Source organism: Heliangelus exortis, chromosome 1 (assembly GCF_036169615.1).
Source record: "Heliangelus exortis chromosome 1, bHelExo1.hap1, whole genome shotgun sequence".
In the NCBI taxonomy this organism is placed as follows: Eukaryota; Metazoa; Chordata; class Aves; order Apodiformes; family Trochilidae; genus Heliangelus; species Heliangelus exortis.
This window is the reverse complement of record NC_092422.1, coordinates 6,489,474-6,506,414: the sequence shown is the minus strand read 5'-3', so window position 1 is coordinate 6,506,414 and position 16,941 is coordinate 6,489,474. Positions and strand designations below refer to the sequence as shown.

Sequence of the window (16,941 nt, the reverse complement as noted above, 5' to 3'; positions counted from 1 at the left end):
AAAGACAGAAACCAAAAATATTCCATTTTAGGGTCTATATGAGAATTATTACATAAATTAAAATACTGATAAATAAATTCTGTACATTGACATTATGTATCCATTTTAGGAGGAAGAGAGGAAAGTTAAACCCATGAATTTTTTTAAATAGTCCCTCAAATGAACGAGCCTCAAAGTCTAGATCTTATACAGATGGCACAGTGCTGACCCTCCTCTTGCTAAAATGGACAGAAACAATGGTGGTCCTATTTTCCCAAAGTTTTCATTGGGTAGTGTCTGAATTCTGTGTTCCTTCTTCATTGCAATAAAAAAACCCAACTGCTACTGCACAAGGTGAAACCAAACAGTTCCCTGAGGAAGGAACATTCCTCACCAAGTGTAGCAGCTTGTGTCAGATCTTTTTCTCAGATCTGAATGAAAATAAAGCAATTTTCATTTTTAAGCTTTGAATTCCCCTGTCAAAAATCTGAATAGAAATACACGGAATATACCTGCTCCACCTCTGGCTCACAAAGGTGCAAAAGCAATTTTCCAGACCTGCAGACTGTTAAAAGTTAAAATTGTTAAAAACAACCCCCTTGCAAAAAACTCCAGCTATTAGTAAATGAATCATTAAACCTCAATCAGGAGATAAACAGCCATTTTGGGAAAGTAATTGTGATCTCAAGAAGCTCCTACTTACTTCATAGCACAAGTGAAGTGGGAATTGGAAGAAACAGTACTACCACCTTCAGCAGAACAAGTTCAAAGGAGTGTACAAACACAACTGGATGAAACCCCACAGTGTGCTAATATCACCGATGCTATCCACCTCTTACAGCAGACTGGAAAATATTGCACAGCAGTTACATGCCCTGGTGAGGTCTCAAAATAGGCCAACAGGAGCTCTGAGAACCAAACCTGGGGCTTACAGGCTCCTGCTCTACCAGCACAACACCAGGAACAATGAAGGATGAAAGTTTCAGAGTTATCCTGTGGACACAAAGATAGCAGCAGGATAGTTTTCCTTATAGTGTGAGCACGTAGGCATGTGTGTAATAGTTATACACAGATTTCCCCAACATTTCAGAGAGGACTTTTCACTTGGAAGGTAGATACATGTAAGCAAGCTCAAGGCATCCATCCAGCTACAATGAAAATCACTTCTTCAGGCTTGTGATTAGAGGTTTTCCTCTTTCAAGAGAAACTTCACAGGAGTTCCCTTTCTGGTGTCTCTCAGAAAATAATTAAATCACAAAACAGACACTTTTTTTAAAAATAAATAAATTTTAATAAGAAATATTGAAAATTTTACAATTAACTCAAACATTTTTTTTTCACAAAATCCTGGAGTTCAAAGTACTAACATTATATGAAAGTTCTTAATTTAAGACAGAACAGATGACAGATAGAATGATTTCTGACTTGCAGTACTGTGCATTCAAGACTGCAAGTTCATAAACTTACAAACAAAAAGAATTATTTCTTCAATAAAGTAGAAAATCATAACTTGCATGGAACATCAGATTTCTCCATGTCACCAAAAGCAACATTCCTAAAAGTAAGGAATGTTGCTTCAATGCCTTCAGAGCAACTCGTGGACTAAGACCATCTCTAATTTTCACTCTAGAAGAAATATGCAGCTTAAAATACTTCAGACCCAGGAAAGCTCATACACAGTCTGAGCAATTCCCTAAAAATATCACCTACTAAAGGGTGATGACTTAGGGAAGATGGAGTTGACTTCTTGAAGAATGTTCATTTGGTACTCGGACACACCTCAACTATATCATATCTGTAGATGCTTCTCTGTGGTTCCATGATTCAAATTAATGATGTTTATCTCTCCCGAACTTCAAGGTATTTTTTCCTACTGCTGATGCCTTTAAAGCATGTTTCAGGACCTTATCCAATAGTACACAGCTTTTTCCTCAAGTGGAAATAGTTCAGGGACAAAAACATGCAGTTTTGCATGTCTCTGATCTCTACATCCACATTCTTTACAGCAGAAGGATTGAGTTCCGATGCTGGAAGGTGCCATGGTGGAAGTGATACAGCAAACTGGAGTAGTCAGTAATGGTCCTATGGTGCAGACTGATGACTGAAGCTGAACTGTGAAAAATACCAGAGCTGAAGAACCTGTCAAAGAATGAATAGGATAAGTACATTCAGAATCAAGTCAGCCACTCCTCCCAGCTTTGTGTCAACAGCAAACTTGCTGATGGTACACTTTATTCCCTCATCCAGGTCATCAATAAATGTATTGATTAGTACTGGTCCCAGTACTGACCCATGGGGGATTCCACTAGAAACAGACTTCCAACTAGACTCCATTCCACTGACTACCCAGTCATCCAGGCAACACTTCAGTTTAGCTCCAAGGATGCTGTGGGAGATGGTGTCAAATGCCTTCCTGAAATCAAGATAAACTACCTCTACTGCTCTGCCATCACTGATCCACCTGGCTGTATCCTCATAGAAGGCTATCAGGTTGGTCAGATGTGGCTTTCCCTTAGTAAAGCCATGTTGACTGCTCCTGATAAGCTTCTTGTCCTTGATGTACCTGGAGACAGCAACAAGAATGAGTTGTTCCATCACATTTCCAGAAATGGAGGTGAGGCTGACTGGTCTGTAGTTACCCAGGTCCTCTTTCTTGACCTTCTTGAAGACTAGAGTGACATTTTCTTTCCTCCAGTCTTCAGGCACCTCTCCTGTTCCCAGCAACTTACCAAAGATGATGGAGAGAAGCCTAGCAGTGACATCTGCCAGTTCCTTCAGCACCCATGGGTGCATCCCATCAGGACCCATGGATTTATGGATGTCCAGATTCATTAACTGATCCTTAACCTATCCCTCATCAGCTAAGACAAACTCATCCTTTACCCTGACTTCCTCAATGGCCTTAGGGGCCTGGGGCTCCTGAGGACATTCTCCAGCAGTATACACAGAGGCAAAGAAGGCATTCAGCAATTCCACCTTTTTTGTATCCTCTGTCACCACCTCATTCAGCAGTGCCTACATTGCCTCTAGTGTTAGTTTAATCTGCTTTGTATTTGAAGAAGCCCTTCCTTTTGTCCTTAACCTCTCTTGCAAGGTTTAATTCCAAGGATTGGAATTTGACCCAAGACAAATGAAAGCTCCAGTGAAGTGTTATTTCACATGACTGTAGCCATCCCATCTTGCAAACGCAACGCTCACTTTGAGAACCTCATCAGTCTCAGAAAGAAGGAGAAGATTGGGTGACATTGGTATGGCTGCTTTTTGGAAAAACTTGTCAAACAACCTGTCTGGTAACATTTAACTCCTAGTACTACAGTCATACACAAAACACACACAACCATCTTCCTCCAGAGTAAAATTTCCAAGCAGAATTTCCCACAATACCAAAGGAATAGCCAGGGAAGGCTGCTATTCATGTGGGATTTGTGGGAAAACTTGGCCAAATTAACATCAAGAGGAGTATACTGCAGCCAAATAACATCAGAGTGCAGCAGAAGTAAAATGTGCCAACTTAACACCACCATGCATTATTGAGGAAAGTTCAACCATTATAAAACTGTGTGCTACAAGGCAGCTTTTTCCCCCTAAGAGTCTGTCATTCTACTAAGAATGCTGAGAACTGGATTCCAGGTTTCGAAGCTAATCAAACCCATGAGACAAAGCAAGATGGTCTCTTACCACATTGTACTGAAAAGCAAGTCTTCCCTGAGCAACAGCTCCACCTAAAATCAAGCACTGGCAAGTATCAGAAGGGTGGGTTTTTTTCAAGAGTCCTTTCCTTCCACTCTTTCCCACGGTAGTAGAGTGCGTAAAACACTCCGCCTCATTTGCTCCCATCTCTGTGTTTCTCATTACCCCCCTGTTCTCATCCTGTGGTACAAATGGAATTTCTCAGTAGTTTAAGAGTCCAGGACAAATTGTACTATTAATCTTGGTTTTCCACAGAATATATCAGACAGCAAGTGGATTAAGTTTCCATACCCTGCCTTATAGATGTCTGTTAGCATTGATTAAGAGAAAAAGACTGGGAACAGTAGATCAGTTTATAGGACAATATCATCTTTGGTGTCTCTGCCTGCATTTGTCTGATTATTGTCAGTTTTGATTCAGATAAAAACAACCAATCAGTCCCTGGAAAGCCAATATATGGCAGTGGCTTTGCTTAGTGGTCATGAGATCATGACTTTTTTAAAGATGCCCATGAAAGTTTTGCTGAACATTCCTAAAGGAGCATATCTTACCTTATTTTTTCTCCTCAGTGCAATAGGAAGACTTGAATTTTTCAGTAAATGCTGTTACAGTTCCAGTAAGTCTTCAAGAACTGCAGCAAGATGTCAGATGGGCAAGGAAATAGTAAGTGACAAAATGTAAGAACTTACTGGAGGAGGTTGTTCTAATTCTGCAAAGATTAAATTTCACATGTAGTATTTTCTAACAATTGAAAGATGTCATGCAAGTGAGATGTAACAATACGTCTTATAAAGTTCTATCTGAATTCCTGAAATATTTATTTTCTAATTTTGGATGGAAGGAGGGGGAAAGAAGACCCAGAGTTAACAGCTTTTATTGAACGAATGTAGAAGACAAACATCTAGAAGGTGGATGTTAAAACAAAGACCTAAGGGAAGAGTATAGTGTGCAATTTCTGCCAGAAAATAGAAATAGAAAGAAAATGTAAGTGACACTGTAGGGAGGAAATAACCACAAGGCTTTATGTTTGCATTTCCTGGATGATGAGATTCATTGAAGGAGTTATGTTTAGATATGTGGTACAATCACAAGATAATCTCATGGCTGAACTGTTCATACTGAAATGTTGGCACGACTTGTTTAGAACAGATAAGAAGAAAGGACATTGCAGGGCACACATTGATAAATTGGTCTGAGGGCCTAAGAAAAAAAAATGCACATTTCCAGTTTGCTTTCTGACAGAAGAAAAGGATTAAAGGTTCCAAGAGCGTAACAAGAGAGCAAAAAATGTAAGGCTTCATATCCCTGGCTTATGAAGAGACTGCAATTGAAAATATACCTCTGGAGAGCATACCAACACAGTTCAACCCACCTGGGTATTTATAATCATTGCTCTACAAAGTCCAGGTAAACAATTTAACTGAACCCAGGAACAGTAGCATCAAATAATGCAGAGCGGAAGGGAACGAAAAAATTAATTTATAGTAATATATTATTCACTAACGTATTTTTTAATAATCACTGCCAAATTGGTACTGCAATAAACAGGAGCTAACATGGATATTTAATATGAATTATTTCTCAGAGGTCAGGATTCTTTCTGGGAAAAACTAGGAACATATTATCTCTAAAATACAGCGGGATCAACAAAAGTGGTTTTGTAAAAAGGCAGCACACAACTAATTTGAGTTTCTGCCTCCTGTTTGTATTTTAAAAAAATGTTTAAGCAGTACTCAGTGAATGCAATTACAGATGCTTTCAAAGGTATCTAAATATTTAACTACTCGATCTTCACAGATTTTCTATTAAATAGACATTTCTTTGGACCCCCAATTTACATAAGAGAAACAACTTTTAAAGTTTACTTTTAAAGTGGTTTTGGTTCTTTCATGTGGAGCTGGCAACTGCAAAAAATACTGTACAGGTGCCTTTGCAGGTGCAGCTTTGTAGATACAGCCTCAAATGAGAGGTTTTTAGCTCTGAGTGCTTCTACCAGACAAGCCAATATTCTCTACCGGATTCAAAATGTGGATGCAATGAAGTCAAAGAACAAAACCATATCTGCAAGTTTCCAGTCCAGCCTGAGGCTCCTTCAAAGTTCATCATGAAGAGAGAGGGAGGGCCCTGCTCATGACTGCACACCACAAACACATGGTTTTGCCAAGAGCAAACTTCGTAAGTTCTTGGCACTTCACCTCCAGCTCAATCAATTGACGGATGCTGCTTTTCTGAGCCAAATTTCCAAGCAGCGGGAAGGAAAGAAAGGCAGAAGGCTTATTTTAAACTTGACATTTTAGCAGAGAAAATGTACGGAATAATTGGAGAGACTTGCAACAAGCACATAAAATTTACCCATAGATTTTGACCAGAGTTACAGTCTATTCTAACACTAGATTGAGAAGCTCTGTACAAAAGAATATAAAAATAGTAGAGCTAGATAAATTAATTTGGATGTTCCCAGGGCATACTATTTTTTCATAGACAATCTGAAAGTCACCTGTACCTCAATTAAATTTTTAGAAGTTACCAAATTAAAAGCAATTTCCAGACAGTGAGAGAGAACAAAAGGAGAAAATGGGGTTTCTACTCCTGAAGTCCATGCACAGAACTTAGTTTAGTCTTACTTGTCATTCTGCTTCAGCATCTGATGGCAGAAGCTGAACCATAAATTAGATAACATTTAACCAAGTTTATTTCATTTAAAAAAAATCCAGTGAAAGCAAAGCTGTTTAAGATGTTTAAATGAAACATTAATCATTTCATTTAAAACCCCAAATATCTAGCAATTGGACAGAGCCATTGGGTGACACAGAAACACAGAGCACACACATGTACAAGTGTCTTCCATGCTATGGAAGTAATAACTCTGAAAGTACAGTGGGGTGTAGGTCTTCTGGCAATGGGAACAGTTACATTGGTTTTCTGAGCTGTGAACAAGGCAGGCTCAAGATGACCATGAATTGGGAAAAAAAAAACAAAGAAAAGGCAACAATACTCATCTAATAGTAACACTCACAGAATATAGTAAGACATGGTGATTAGAATATGGTAATGAATATTTGCACAATGATATGTAGTGCTACATAATTACTAGTGAAAGAAAATCAATACATATAAAATTGCAATTTTGCAAGTATTTGACAATAATTAAAATCCCCGACAGGAAACGGTTGCCATAGCTGTTAACAGCATTGCAGTTAGGGAGGAAAAGATTAAACAGAGGCTGCCTAGATGTCTCCCCTCAAAACTTTACAGCCAGGAAATTTAGAAAAAGTGTAGACTTATCCTGGGATAAGTTTGCTCAAGTTTATTGTTCCAACAGCTCCACTGTGCAGTGACTGACAGACACTGTCAAAATTCTTATCCACTTATCCCAGAAGTAGCATTTTTCACCTCCTTTGTACTCAAATGATTAGAGCAGATAATGTTCCAGCTCCTTTGCACTTTCAAAAACTTAAAGCAGCCACAAAGGTAGCTTGGCTTGCTGATTAAGTTGAACTTAGATCTGATTTTGTTTGTTAGTGTATTTAAGGGGACAAATCAGAACAATGAATGAATAAAAGCTGACCTGCTTTGTACTGATACAAATGATAAGTCAAGTCATGAGGCTGAACAGGGTCTGATCTCTGCTTGGAAGAAGTGGAGGACTCAGTGGTATTTATTATTATATATGGATGTGTGGATATATCTGTAAGGAGAGATATATGGCGCTTGCTACACCAGCAATCCTTGGGCCAGATTTTTGGAGGCACATAAATAAGCAAGTGATATGACTAGTGGGATTTATCAAAGCCTATGTAAACCTTAAGAATTCAACTTCCACCAAAAGTCACTGTGTGCAAAGATGTTTTATAGATCCTAGTAGGTTCTCTCATGCAGATACAAGTGTCTAAACACCTTTGTCATTCTGCACTGAGACCCTGTGGAGTTTCTATGAGACAACATATATAATACCATGATTTCTTGTAAGGCAAAAACATCTGGAAGCTGTAAATATGTAAGATGTCAAATCATCGGTCCACAAATTCACTTAGGTTAAGCTGAAATTAGTGGCAACTAGGGACCTATGTATTTTTGTGCCTCTGGCTTAAAGCTCCTATTTCATGTCAAAGTTCTTAATCGTAACAAAAAAATAAACCAAAAACTGGAAGAACAAAGTATCAACAAATACACAGAACTATCTGTCCCTGGTTTGCTTCTCAGATGTGTGTGAAGTATCAGGTAGGTTCATTAATAACTGATCCAGCTGGCTGGCTCTTTCTTGTTTAGGGATCTTTCCTGGAATCCAGTGTGAACTAGATGAGCAGAGTCACACCATCATTGCTTCCAGATATTCACAGAGTGATGTGATGGCTTTTATACAACCAAGTAGTGAACAACTGCCTGAGGGAGCAGACTGCAATAAGAGATTACACTTTTCAGAGGAGATGTAGAATGGAAAAGCTGATCCATTTTGTTTAGCCCAGAGAGCACTTAATAAAGGATTCAGCTCTGTGCCTCATCCAAGTAACTGCAGATCTTCCAGAATATTTAATCTGAGATTTTAAGCCTCCGCTTTCCAAGCAGAAGGGCAAAATAGTGATCTTATGCCAGTTTCTGTATTTGATGGAACCTCATGAGCTGCTAGTTCATTTCAAAGTGAAGTTTCATAGGCAGCCTGCCCTGTAGTGTAACCATCTTTGCTAACTCTTTCTGGAAGCATTCAACAAGGACAGATTCCTTCTAATATAAATCTGATGTAAAACCAGGGCCTTTCAGTAGACATAGAAATAATGTATGACTACAGAAAGCTTCAGGAGACAGTGGGATGTACCTACTACTAGCAATCTGTCTAGTAGTAGCTAGAGAATCATTAGTGTTCATGAAAGACTGAATCAGAAAGACTAAAGCATCACCCCAGATGCAAATGACACCACCAGGAATCATTCTCACTGAACTTGGGCTTGGTTAACCTGATTACAGCTTTGAAAACCATCGACTCAACAGAGAGCCTCCAGTTTCACAGGTTCAGGGTCAAAGCCATATGCTCTGACAGGGATGTGATATGAAAAACACTCCCTGTAACATAGTACAGAAGCACGAATCTAATGCAGCCTGAAGACAGGTGCTGGTAGGCAGTGATGATCAGCTGGCAAACAGCAATGTCTCAGAAGAGAGAAGGTAGGAAGTGTTGAAAAGGCAACATATGCCAAATAGTAGCATCTTTCTTCAACTAATATGCTTTAATTATTGAATACAAAGGAAAACTGTGGCAATGAAAGACACTATTGCATGGTAGCTATGGGAAATGTTGACATTTTAAATAGTGGCTAATAGTGTTCTTGGTTGTTTTTAGGAGAAATTAAACAGGTAAATTAAATCTTCCCACATACAAATTTTATCACTGAGTTTCAAGATCTCCCAAGGAAGATGTCTTTGTATTTTGTTCCAGTCTGGTATGAATGAACCGAGGGGCACAGGGAGAAGGGAAGCACATTATATTTCTGAAGGACATCTGAAGTGTGAGAGTGTAGCCACCTTGTTACTTGCACAGCTTTGACTTACAGTGTGCAGAGGGATCCACTCAGAATTGTAAGTATAAGGCTAATAGGCTCACTGAAGACAGGGGATGGCTCAACAGAGAAAAACCACTCATAGAAAGAAAAATTCAATAGCAGAGCAAAAGTCTTGTAAATGGTTTGAAAAAAAGCTTTGTGTCTCTGTGGGGCATGCAGATGGGAGAGGAATATCTTGAATAGAAAAGTGTCTTAAGCTAATAATAGCATTCTCCAATTTTCAGTGTCCTCTAAATGACAAAAAAAAGTCAAGATCCCATCCATTTGGACCATTCAGCAACACACACACACACATTCATGGAGAAGAAAAAGTAGTTACCAAAGCCCTGGTGTGCTGGGATGTTGAATATCTGGTGAGAAGGGCATAGTATGTGGTGTACCACATAGGTACAAAGTGACCCAAGTGCAGGCTGCAGTGTTATCTAGGATGAGTAAATCTGTAGTCAGGGAAGTTGCTCCACATTTATATAACCATAAGAAAAGAAAAGAATTTGTTCCAATATTTTCAGCTACAAACAGAGAGTGAAAATATCAACTCAAAGTTGCTTGCACTAGAGTAAAAACTATCTGTAGCCAACATACACTTAGTAAAGCATATGCACAAAGGCAAAAACTGACAGCTATATTTACAGCAAAATGTAGAGATGATTTTGAAATTACTCTCACTAAGATAAGCCATCTCAATCATATCAAGGGATGACTTCAAAACCATGAAGGTTGCACTTAACCAAAGTTGAGGCTGGCCCTGAACATTCAGGGATATGCAACTGGGGAACCACAGCTGGCTGATTTTTCACCCCAGTAAGCAGATCACAAAGATCACATATCTTAAGGAGGGAAGGGCAAGATGGTGAATAGGGTTGACTATGGTCTTGTCCATGGAAACTGATCAGAAATCCAAGGTGCAAGTTTAGTGTGAGATCATGGTCAAACTGAGTCATCAGTATAGACACAAAAGTGTAGAATAAAGGGAAATATCTGGGATGGAGACAGTCAGCTCAAGATTTACTGCTTGGTTCAACAGCAGTCCTGAGGAATTCCTCTGCAATTCTTCTTCCACACACTGCATTCTCCCTGCAAGCCCAAATAGCACATTTAACTGTGACCTATCTCAGAGAAAAAGCACAGAAAAACTTAAACCCCAAAACCTGACTGTCTTTGCTAATAACTCCCTTGAAAACAGTAAGGAAATGCAGTTTTTACTGGGATCAATCAAAAAAGGCAAAATTCAAACAAACAAATTAAAAAGAGCTGTGAAAGTGTCTAATTTACAAAAAAATCATTGAAATTTTCCCATATGATTGAACCCAGACCCTGATCTTGTCAATTTTCCTCTCTGATTTTTCAGTTTAGTTTTCTGTTTCATTTCTAATTACATTACACCACACAAACTTATCAAGACTCCTCACTGCCTTCTTTTCCCTTACCTGCCCCAAATGATGCGCTGAATGCTACAAATGAAAATTTGATCCTTTCCATGCTTTTACACAAAACACCTCAAATAAAATAGAATGTTTTCACAATTTTTATACAAAGGATTTTATTTTTACTTTATCACCTCATTCTAAGATACAATTCTGAATCCCTAGCTCAGAGCTTCAATTATTACCAACACCTTTCCCCACAGGCCCATCATAATTCCTGCAGCACAGGCTGTCACTGACTCCTCAGACAGTGGTTTCTCCAAAAAGAAGCCTTCTTACAGCCAAAAAAAAATATCTCCAAAAATGCCTCTGGAGATAAAAAGTTACAGAGTCACAGTATCATTGAGTGGTAAGAGTTGGAAGGGATGTCTGGAGATCATCTAGCCCAACCCCTCAGCCAAAGCAGGTGGCACAGGGTGGCCAGGTGAGTTTTGAATGACTCCAGAGAAGGAGTCCACAGCCTCTCTGGGCAACCTCTTCCAGTGCTCTGTAAGTTGTTCCCTTACTTACAGGCAGCCACCTGTACACCTTACAGGCAAACACTGCCTGTGGTTGGCATGTGTTGTGGTCTCTATTTTGCAGTCAGGGAAACTGAAGCATGCACTTCACTAATTTGTGAGTCTGCAGGCTTGTGGCAGAGTCCACAAACCCATGGGGACAGCTATAAGCAAGAATCAGCAATCTCACTGCAGCTATCCAACTCTATATGATATGAATTAACACTGATGGAGGAGAGGGGGACAGCTTGGTTCTCATGATTGAATGTTCCATCAGCTCATTATGGATTATGACAAATTACGACACTGACCTCAAGAAGTCTTGTAAGAAACCATCATTCAATTTCTTTCTGCAGCTGCAAACCAACCTTTGTTAAGCTGTTAAATCCAGTCTACCTTACAAATGCATTTTACCTGCCACAAAAAGTAACAGCTCTGAGGCAGTGCATTGAAAACAACGTATAAAAAGAAGTGGGAAACAGAATGATTTACACACAGAACTCTGTCAAAAGCAAAGCTTTGGCTTTCATTTATCTTGTGCCTGACTAAGATGCATTTGCCTCAAAAGGGCTGGATCTAATGATTTGTATCAGAAATAATAAGGTATAAAATACATTCTTGTTCACATCCTTTTTTATCTTTTTTTGTGTGGGGAGGGAAACCTATAGCTTTATTTCTTTATTTTATTTTGTCACTGACTTTCATTATTTGCTCAGAGTTTCTGGACATTGAGCAATGCAGCCAAACAGGAGCTTCAGTGGAGCCCCAAAAAACAGTCAGGAGGTCAGATGGTGTTCCCAGGAGACAGTTGCCGTTCAGATTCTTTGGGAAAGCAAAGTGATATTTCTGAAACTCAGCCTGTTTCTGGCAGTATCTGAGGAAGGAGAAACATAACCAAGCTATAGAGATCCTTGAGGTAACTTTAGCCATCCTAGTATTTGTGTACTTTTTAATAAATGCTTTCACAGGGAAAGCAGCAGTCCCCCTGAGTCCAGGGGATGATGAAAATTGCATCAATGGTTTTGGCAGCAGCTGCAGTCAGACAAATGGGTGTATCTAATAGCTCCTGGAATGCTATTAAATGCAAAGGAATCACAAAATACTATCCCATTTATCCTCAGTAGTTTTCCTGTATTACTTCTCCTTTACATTGAGCTGAGCTGCTCTTGCTCTTCCCTAATGTGTCTTCAAGAAAGGCAGAAGGGAAGTCAAGAAGAGCATCTCATGGGAGGAGAATAAAATATTTCCTTTATACTCGGTCAACATGGAGCAATCATAATGAAAAATGTGAATATTTTTTTTATGCATGGTAAAACAGAACATGGATTAACCATGCAACTTTCAAATGGGACTCATAACACTACAAGGAATGACTTATGCAGTGTAGCAGTCTGTATTTGAGTTAGTGATCTAGATACAATATTTACTTAATGGAGAAAAATAAAAAGGAAAAATATATAGGATTCATCTCATCCTGAGAAGATGGAGGAGGTTGTATGATTCACACCTCAAAAGAAGCTATTTCTTTCCACTGATAATACAAGGACACTTAGACAACCATCTCATAGGAGGTCACGGTAGACCTTCAGAATCTGGAATGGTGAAGTTGACTTTGCCCATTATGACATCAAAATCCATCAGTCACCAGTAAAACTCTTATTTCCACCCCACCCAAAAGCAGTTGGACCATTTACACCTACACATACATATAGATGAGTCTCTCTTCCCTGTCAATCTTTACTTTGTGAAGTCCTGTTTCCTTTCAGACAAAAAAAAGGAAAAATCTAAAAAAGGTAAATCACCTAAATTGACACACTATGTACAATCACTCTCATATCCTCCTTTCACTTGTTGATTCCCTTTTCTTCTCGTGGACATTCCTCTTCAAAGTTTTCATCGTATAACTTTTCTATGCTCTTTCATTTTCTATGCTTTGCTCTTTTTCACTACCTTTTTTTTGGTTTTGTGTATGTGTGTGTCCATGTTTTCTTCTCCTCCTCAGTGAGTGGGCTGATTTTGAATTTAGTTTCCTCAGGCAACCTACTTTACTGTTTTGCTCTGCATTCCTTTTTAAGTCTTTCTTCTGCCCTTTTTTCTCTGGTTTCCCTGTCCCCTTCACCAAGATCATCAGAGTATTTCCCCAGGAATCTCTCCCAGTCTTATTTCTGCCATTTACTGTCACATAGAAGAAGAAAGTAAGGCCTAGTCATCCCAAAACCATAATTTCGTCTGGACTATTTAATTACCATCTTAAATGGCCTCAGTGACCTGCATACCTCTGAACCATTTATTTTTAATCATTATGCACAGTGATAAAATACCACATAATCAACTATAAAATATAAACTTCCAAAGGTGAAAACAACAATTCGGGGAGAAAGTTATCTCCAGAAAATTAAAACAGCTATCAAACAGCTATCCAGTAAGATGCAGGAGATAATACTTGGTCTATGATATTAATGGCCAAAAATATATTGAATAAGTATGAGGGAAAAAGAAGTACATATGTTGAGGGTAACGATTGAACTCATTCAGATCCTTTGAGGGACTTGTTTAAGCTCAGCTCTGACAAGCTAATGTTTTCTGCCAGGAATAGGTTCCCTTTGATGCATGTAAACCTGAAATGTAAGACATGTACAGATAAAAGAATTCCTTACAAGGTGTGCACCAGGAAAGCATTTAGAGCAAGTCTGCAAGATAAAGGAAGACAGAAACCTTTCTGATTTAATCTGGGTGTAGGAAGACTGAATCTGGGTTTTATTCCTTCACTTGTATTTGGAGAAATTTTCACTTCTAAATAGTCCATTTGCTCTTAAGTAACCAGTTTTATTTGCATTTCATTCAAAAACATTCTTTTCCCAATGATATGACCTGAGGCACTGGGACATCTTTAGTGCTGTAGAAAAGAAAGTAGTATCTTAAAACAGGAAACAGGAAAGCTCTCTGGCATGTAAAAAGACAACACAGAGCACATCTAAACCAGGAGAGTCTTGAAGGAGTTTTTTTCAAAATATTCCTATATCTTCTTGGCACAGCAAGCCATATCCATGCATCCCAATCCTAGTTTCAGACTCTTCCCAAGCTTCCATGGCTTTCTAGCAGTGCCTGCAGGAGACCCCAAATTTTTCATGTCACTCTTCCCATTGCACTCAGATGCACCTTTTCGCTACTGAGAAGTTGACCTCTTCTGGCACAGGTTAATTCCTCTGCAAAGAGCAATGAAATCCCTTCACGATGACAGAAAAACACATCTAGAGGCAAAGAAGAGTATGAGGAGTGCTCTGAGATGTGCATGGCCACCTATCTCAGCCCAGCTTGAGAAGAAATTTGGCTGGGAAACTAGAAAAGGTATAAATGTGCCTACACTAAGATACATCCAAAAATGCCAGCCTTACACTTCAGAAAGGATATAAAAGAACTTAAGAAACAGCTGCTGTGCCCTGTTAACAGCCTGGATGTGCCAGCACAGATAGTACATGGGCCACTGTTGGGGAAAAGCTCAGTGAAGACTGTTCCACCTCCTCTGGTCTACAGAAAAAAAAAAACATTTGGGTGTTAAATAACTTGAGGAATTCAGAATCCAAAGTGATCAAACGTAACCCTCAGTCTTGATGACAGAATTAGTGTTTTCTCAAGAATACATTTTCAATTAGACTAAAAGCTGTTGCTTCTTCTTAAGGGGAAGGTAAGGCTTGATAACTATTATACTTGCATTACAAAAAATAGAAAAAGACATAGTATCAACAGAGGAAAATACTTTCTTCAGGTATAATGAGTATTAAATTAGAAGTTTAATGATCCAGTGTAATAATCCTCTGAATTCAAGAAATGCATGAAGTATCCAGCTGGCCAAGAGTGATTTTGACTAAGTGCCACCACAAATGTAGACTCTCATTTAATGTCTGTGGAATCAAACCAAAACACAAATTTCACACCAATCAAGTGCAAAATACGTTTGGTTTCAGTTCTTTGAGCTGATCTTTCATATGCTGCAGCTGACAATCAGATGCCTTTCCAGCTGTCAAAATGTGACCTTTTCCTGTGCTCTTTCTGGTCCTAAGTGAATGATAACTGAGATGCCAAAACTTCATCTAATTTCTGAATTTTTGATGTAAATTAACAATGACTGGGATTTTGTAACTGGGAGTAGAGATGCTTTTACCTGAAGAGAAAGGAAAATGTTCTTGCCATATAAAGACTATCATTTGGTTACATGAATAAAAATACCAAAGAAAATTCCAGATTGGTGAATATATTGAGACCATCACGTCATAGATTAAATCTGTTTTCCTCGTGCTGGTATTTTTTTAACAGAGATCTAATTTATGGAAAGAAAAAGAAAAAAAGAAGGAAAAAAAAAAAAGGAGAAATAAAAAGAAGGGGGGGGAAAAAAAAGCAAAACTGTTCCCACTAGCACATGTTCGGTCTGTTCATACCGAGAACATGAAGTAATTTTAAATTATACCTTTTTTGTTGCTCATAATGCATTGCCACATGAGAGGACTGGTCCACAGTTTTGCCCCCTCAAGAGCCAGATGTCCCTATTTATTTTCTCAGACTACTACTTCCATTTGACCTCTTCATTTTCAGAGATCTGAAAAAGAAAAAGAAATATCAACTCTTGCACTTCATGATACGTAGTCTTCATGAATGTAACTAAGCTGTGTTACAGCCTTTTCTTCATTTGCCAGATTCAGAATGGGTAGCAGACACAAATTTAAAACAAAACAAAAGAAGGCTCTAACACTGTTTATTATGAAAATATTGAGCAACTTAGTAAAAGGATGCACTTACCGGGAGCTTCAGTTTGTAGATGAAGAAATGTCTAAGGACATCGTATTCAACAGCTGGTGGCAGTGAAGGGTGGGAGATGGTTCCATGTCTGGTTGCTTTCTTTCTGAAGCTATCTTGAAAATGAAGAGATTTCTTTTCCTTATTGTCATCTTTCAAAAAGCACAGATGCAACTTTTGGCAGGATTTCCCTTTCAGGTATGTTTTGTTCATGTAAGAATGAATTTTGGATGTATTTTATTTTCTTTCTGATCTCCTGTCTTTTAGGCTTGACTAAATCCTAATCTACCCAATTTCCAGAAACAGACAACAGGAATGAAAGGGAGCAATACTGCTTCCTATTTCTCAGGGTTTTTTCTGTTCTGCTTATTTGTGTTCTTTGTCAAGGTTTCTTCATCAATAATCACCAGTGTTTCAGTTAAAGACAAGTAGTTTAGAACCAGAGATGCTTAAATGAAGTGTTTCACTTGAATAAAATGGGTTTGAATGTTAGAACCAACTAACCATATAGAAAAAAACATTCCTTTGTTATTTCATAGATCCATGTTGACCAAATAAAATGTCTTTAGTACAAATGTACTAGGGGGAAACGAAGCACAGGAGGGCGGGAAAAGCAATCAGATAAACACTGTGCAGAGAAAGCATCCATGGCTGTGCAGGTCTGATCACTGTTACCAAGTTTCTACAGAGCTGTCCACATGCTACCTCTATGGCAATCCCAGCACCATAGGTGGCATTACACTAATAAATCCAATGTGGAGAGGAACTTGTCCCATTGCACTTGCTCACCTGCTTCTGGTTCCTACGCAGGCAGCACAGCATCCACCAGCACCATTCCTCCACCCTTGCTGAGACACAGACACAGGCACCTTTGCCCAACTCATTTATTTCCAGTTATCGTGTTGACCTTCCCTGTGAACTACACCTGGAAGGGTTTGTGTATTCAAGAGATTCAAAACTAAACTCATGGAAATTTTAATTTGCTGCAGGGCTACAAGTAAAAGA

The 16,941-nt window shown here is 38.8% G+C and overlaps 1 protein-coding gene and 1 long non-coding RNA gene across 13 annotated transcripts in view; both read right to left on the bottom strand.

The window, feature by feature from the left end:
* Positions 1-16,941, bottom strand: part of DLG2 (discs large MAGUK scaffold protein 2) — a 961,231-nt gene that overhangs the window by 900,570 nt on the left and 43,720 nt on the right. The gene's annotated exons all lie outside the window — the stretch shown is intronic.
* LOC139791171 (uncharacterized) lies at positions 1,268-15,972 on the bottom strand. The gene is made up of 3 exons (XR_011723813.1): positions 15,940-15,972; positions 15,611-15,739; positions 1,268-2,118 (listed from the first exon to the last, which is right to left on the bottom strand). It is a non-coding gene; the product is annotated as an uncharacterized lncRNA (long non-coding RNA).